Genomic DNA, 6421 nt, shown 5'->3' on the forward strand with positions numbered 1-6421 from the left:
TCTAGTTTCATTTACTTGCAAATTTGATGATGTCATTGTTTTTCTTTGCTGAGTAGTACTCCATTATGTATATGTGCCACATTTTCTTTATCCATTCTTCAGTTGAGGGGCATCTAGGTTGTTTTCAGAAGACCACTTTCTAAATATAACACTAGTAGCACAGACACTGAGAGCAACAATTAATAAATGGGACCTCCTGAAACTGAGAAGCTTCTGTAAGGCAAAGGACATAGTCAATAAGACAAAACGCCTACAGAATGGAAAAAGATCTTCACCAACCCCACATCTGACAGAGGGCTGATCTCCAAAATATATAAAGAACTCAAGAAACTAAATGTCAAAATACTGAACAATTCAATTAAAAAATAGGCTACAGAGCTAAACAGAGAATTCTCAATGGAAGACTCTCAAATGGCTGAAAGACATTTAAGGAATTGCTCAACATCCTTAGTCATCAGGGAAATGCAAATCAAAACGACACTGAGATACCATCTTATACCTGTCAGAATGGCTATGATCAAAAACACTAAAGACTGCTTATGTTGGAGAGGATGTGGAGCAAGGGGAACACTCCTCCACTGTTGGTGGGAGTGCAAACTTGTATAGCCACTTTGAAAATCAGTATGGTGGTTTCTCAGAAAAATTGGAAGTTAATCTACCTCAGGACCCAGCAATTCCACTCTTGGGCATATACCCAAGGAATGCTCAACCATACCATAAGGACGCATGCTCAGCTATGTTCAAGGATCTCTTTCTGAAAAGAAAAATGGGGGATATAGAAATGATAGGATAAAAGGGTAAATTATTGAATCTACTTTTAAACCAAAAAAGCAACTACTGGTCTAAAATATTTTACATTGATATGGATTTTTGTATATTGATACAAATTTAAAGTTAATTTTCTTATCTGTATGTATATTTCTATTCTTGTTTGGAGTATTGTGTTTTTGCAGCTCATTTAAAAATGTAATTGTATAATTAAGAAATACAGATTAATAGTCATCTATAATAGTCAAACCTATAGTCATATTAGGTATGTTTTCAAGGTCATACTCAGATATATTTAGATAGATAGATAATCTTCAAACACTTCAAAGACCTACAGAATATGGCATTTAATATGTTTAATAACTTAAGACTTTTCAAGACAGTGAGACATGTCTGTTCCTGGCGGCACCAATCTACTTCAAAGAAGATGATGGACATTGAAAAAACTATGTGTGGAGTTTGTTTTCTTTATTTAAAAAAGCTAGCCATTTGGGCAAGGAAACTGCCCTTCCCTCAATTATTGACAGTATACTGTCCAAGCTGGACCTACAGGACACACAAGAAAACGACTGCCAAACTTTGCCAAGGCAAGATAGGGGAGTCCTTCAAAATTCCCTGCTTCTCAGAATGTCTGTCAGATATGCTAGGCCTGTAGGCCAAGTTGGATGCCCCAACATTACAAAAGAACTTTAGGTGACTGTCCAGGCAGCGACATTTCACCTTTCTGGAGTTTTTGATAGAGTTGAAGACTAGATAGTCATAGTTATAGTTTTCATTAGTTATTATAGAAGGTAAATTAGATACAAAACTTTAGACTGACAAGGATAAAATAGATAATAGAATATTTTCTCTAATTCTTGTCAAATACAAATGAACTAGATATTGTAATTGTAATCTTACTTAATAACTGTTTTTGTCATATATAGTTTTACTATGTTAAGGTTAAAACCTTCCTTTTTAATTAGACAAAAAAGGGAAAATGCCATGAAACAATCTTTGTACACTGTAAATATGTATTGCTCTCATTGTTAATAAAAAGCTGATTGACCAATAGCTGAACAGGAAGTATAGGCAGGACAGCCAGACTAAGAGGATGCTGGGAGTAAGAAGGGTGGAGTCAGGAGTTGCCAGGAGATGCAGAGAGAAGCATGATGGACATGCTACACTCAGAAAAGGCACCAATCCACATTGATAAGAAATAAGGGTTAATTTAAATGTGAGAGTTGACTATTAACAAGCCTGAGGTATTGGCTAAGCATTTATAATTAATATAAGCCTCAGTGTGTTTATTTGGGAGCTGCTGGCAGGACAGAAACTTCCATCTACACAGAGGCAGGCAGATCTCTGTGAGTTCAAGGCCAGCCTGGTCTACAGAGCTAGTTCCAGGACAGTCAAGGCTACATAAAGACACTCTGTCTTGAAAAACAGTAAAATAAAATAAAACAAAAAACTAACCAGCATAATGTGTGATATGACAATATAAAGAAGACAGCATTGAAATTAGGGGAAGGGGATAAATTATAATCAGTGCAAATCATATAAGAAAAATACCACAATAACTGGGCATTAAGGGTCCATGTCTGACACCTCCAAACATGGGAGGTGAGGGTAGGAGGTTTAGGAGTTCAAGGTTATCAATGTCTACACAGAAAATTTGAGACCAACTAATGACACAAAATGGAGCCAGGTATGGTAGCAAGGCCAGATTAAGGCTATACTGAATTCTCTCTCTCTCTCTCTCTCTCTCTCTCTCTCTCTCTCTCTCTCTCTCTCTCTCTCTCTCTGTGTGTGTGTGTGTGTGTCTGTTTCTGTCTCTGACTTTCTGTCTCTCTTTTTCAAGGGAATGGAGCTGTAAGATGACTCCAAAGGTAAAAGTACTTACCTTGCAAACCTGATGGCTTGAATTCAATCCCCCGGGTCCACACGGTGGAATGAGAAAACCAGTTCCCACAAGTTGTCCTCTAACCTCCACATGCACATGCCCACATACACAAAACACACACACACACACACACACACACACACACACACACACACACACACACACAAATAATAGGAATGATAAATACATTTAATTTTACTTAGTTTAAAATACATCCAAAATATACAAATAATTCAACAAAAAGTCAACAACAAGAAAGGAAAAAGTCAAAGATATTAGCAGACTCCTTGACCAACAAAGGCACACAGATAACAAACATACATGAAGATATGTTCCCCATCATGTGTCAGCATGAAAATACAAATTAAAATAATGACACCTACTATACACCCACTAGAATGGCCACCATCCAGATCCCTGACCACACCAAATGCTTTAGAAGGTGTGGAACAACAGGGATTCAAGTTCCTTGCTGTCAGGAATGCCACTCTGAAAGGCAATTTGGCAGTTTTTTACAAAATGAAACATACTCATACTTCTTGGTATTTACCTAAGAGAGTTGAAAACTTAAGTTCACACAAAAATTTACATGTGGGTGTTTATAAAAGCTTTATCTGGGCCGGGCGGTGGTGGCGCACGCCTTTAATCCCAGCACTCGGGAGGCAGAGCCAGGCGGATCTCTGTGAGTTCGAGGCCAGCCTGGTCTCCAAAGCGAGTTCCAGGAAAGGCGCAAAGCTACACAGAGAAACCCTGTCTCGAAAAACCAAAAAAAAAAAAAAAATAAAAAAAAATAAAAGCTTTATCTGTAATTGCTCAAACTTGGAAGCAACCAATAGTAAGTGAAGAGAAAATTAAACTGTGATATGTTCCCTTACATATTTGTCTTAGTTAGGGTTACTATTGCTGTGATGAAACACCATGACCAAAAGCAAACTGGAGAAGAAAGGGTTTGTTTCTCTCACAGTCCCACATCACTATTCATCATCAAAAGCAGTGAGGGCAGGAATTCAAGCAGGGCAGGGACGTGGAGGCAGGAGCTGATGCAGAGGCCATGGAAGAGTGGACATTCTCCTCATGGTTTGCTTTGTTATAGAACTCAGGACAAGATGGCCCCACTCACAATGCCCTGCAGACTTGCCTACAGCTGGATCTTATGGAGGCATTTTCTCAATTAGGCTCCCTTCACTTTGATGACTATAGCTTGTGTCAAGACATAAAACTAGACAGAACACACACACACACACACATACACACACACATTTGAAAAACAGTGCTCTGCAATGGATTCTGGGTGATAATGATGTGTCAGTGTAGGTTCATTAAGTAAATGGAAGTCCCACTCTGGTAGGTGTCAATAAGGAGCAAACTATGCATGTTGTGTGCAGCAAGTATATGGGAATTTTTTGGTAAACTTTTCTCAATTTTGGTGTGATCATACTGCTGCTCTAAAAATAAATATAAAAATAAAATAAAAATAAGCCTCCAAATCTATGTAGCCAAGGATGACCTTGAATTTCTGATCTACCTGCCTCCACCACCAGAGTCCTGTGATTATATGAGTGTACCACAACTCCCTGTTTATGTGGTGCTAGGGACCAAACCCAGGCCTTTGTGTGTGGTAGGCAAGCACCTTACCCACTGAGCTACATTCCCAGTCTCAAATAAAGACTCTAAAAATCCATCCTTCCCTTCTCTCAGATCCTGCAAGGGTGACCTGACAAGTAGCTATTTAGAACCCTTACTAGAGAGCAGACTCTGCTTATCATAGTGGCAAGGGGGCTCATGGAAGAGCCAGTGACCAATATTAAGCCCCCAAAAAGACCCTCAAGAGGTTTCAAAAGATAGAAAATAAACAATACATTCTTGAAATAGAAATTTAATGACAAAGGGGATCTACCTCAGGATTTAGAATTCGATTTAAACTTCAGTTGAAAAAAAAAATCAATGTTTGAAAATATGTACAAAACAGGAACTATGAGAGCAGAGGAAGTACCAAGTCAGAGCACAGGAAGACAAGACAATTAATGCCAAACATGGTTCTTTGAAGACACAGAATGAAGATAGAAAGAAAAAACAGCAGTCAACCTAAGCAAGAGAAAAAAACAAGAGAAAGTAATATTTAAACCAAAGCTGGGAAATAACAGATATTGATGAACCCTCTAATCTCACAAGACCTCAAAAACTGATCCTTGGTGGCTGGCTGACATATGGCCAGACATTTTATGCCTTTTTCAGGCTCACCCAGATTAGAAGGAGCAAAACAATTGCAGCTTCCCAGAATCCCCTGGTCTACTCCCTCTCTCTTCTCATTGGTCAGAACTAGGTCATGAGCCACATTTCTGTGAATTAAGGAAATGAGTGGGTGAGGGAATAGAAGCAGGGCTGACCAACAAGCTGTTCCAGCTGTTCACACTGTGCTTTGAGAATCCATTTTTTTTTTTTGGTAGTTGTCTGTTTTGACAGCAAACCTGGATTTGTTTAATCACTGTCTTTACATAGCATCTTGAATTATCTAGTTAAAGGAAGGTTTCCCGTCTTGGCTGAACTTGCATGTGTTTACTGAAGAACTTACAAATCAGAGATTCTTGGCTGAACTTGTGTTTGCTTATTAAGTTCCACTACAACTCAGTGGGAAATTTGGGTATCATTCATCTGGCAGGGTCCCTCAAGCCCCATTACACTTTTGTTCCACTCTTCTGTCTGTCCTTTGGTGATTATCTTCTTGTGTTTCTTAAATATTAACTCTAACAATGTAAAATTAAAGTGTAGCTGGTACAAAATGGTCAAAGATAATACCACTATTGAAAGTTAGTGGCATAAGAAATTAAAATGTGTTGTTTACGTTTACCAACAACTAAAGATAACCACATAAAGCTGGGCATGGTGGCTGATGCCTGTAATCTCAACACTTGGGAGACTGAGGTAAAAGCATTGATGTCAGTTTTTGAGACCAACCAGTCTGGGCTACAGACTGAGATCCTGTCGCAAAGAACCAAAAGAGGGAGATGGAGAGGGAAGAGAAGGAAGAGACATGCTAGAGTTGTATTTTATTCTCATGAGTCTAATTTGATGACTCCTGAACCATGCCCTGGAGGAGGTGGGAATGGGGGATGGGCAGGGGGGAAGGTGAGGGGGGCGGGAGGGGGGAGAACAAGGGAATCCATGGCTGATATGTAGAACTGAATTGTATTGCAAAATAAAAATTAAAAAAATTTTAAAAAAAAGAAGTTTTTTACTATGAAGGTCCCAATGTGCTTTCTTTTTTAACATACCACCAATTAGAAAATTATAATAAATTTTGCTTTGTTTCTGATAGTGATCATAATTTTTTTCTTTTTTTAATAAAATTTTTATTAAGAGATTTTCTATTCATTTTACATACCAACTATAGATTCCCCTGTCCTCCCTCCTCCCACCCCCCAGCCTTCCCCTCCATTCCCACCTCCTCCAAGGCAAGGTCTCCCATGGGGAATCAGCAGAGCCTGGTACATTCAGTTGAGGCAGGCCCAAGTCCCTCCTTCCTGCACCAAGGCTTCTCAAAGTGTCTCACCATAGGCACTAGGTTCCAAAAACCCAACTCATGCACTAGGGACAGGTCCCAGATCCCACTGCCTGAGGGGGGTCCCTATACAGTTCAAGCTAAAAAACTGTCTCACTTATTCAAAGGACCTAGTCAAGTACCATGGGGGCTCCTCAGCTATTGGTCCACAGTTCATGTGTTTCCACTAGTTTGGCTAGTTGTCTCTGTACTTTTTCCAGTCATGGTCTCGA

The sequence above is a fragment of the Peromyscus californicus genome, unplaced genomic scaffold (assembly GCF_007827085.1).
Source record: "Peromyscus californicus insignis strain IS unplaced genomic scaffold, ASM782708v3 Scaffold_10__1_contigs__length_136768540, whole genome shotgun sequence".
In the NCBI taxonomy this organism is placed as follows: Eukaryota; Metazoa; Chordata; class Mammalia; order Rodentia; family Cricetidae; genus Peromyscus; species Peromyscus californicus.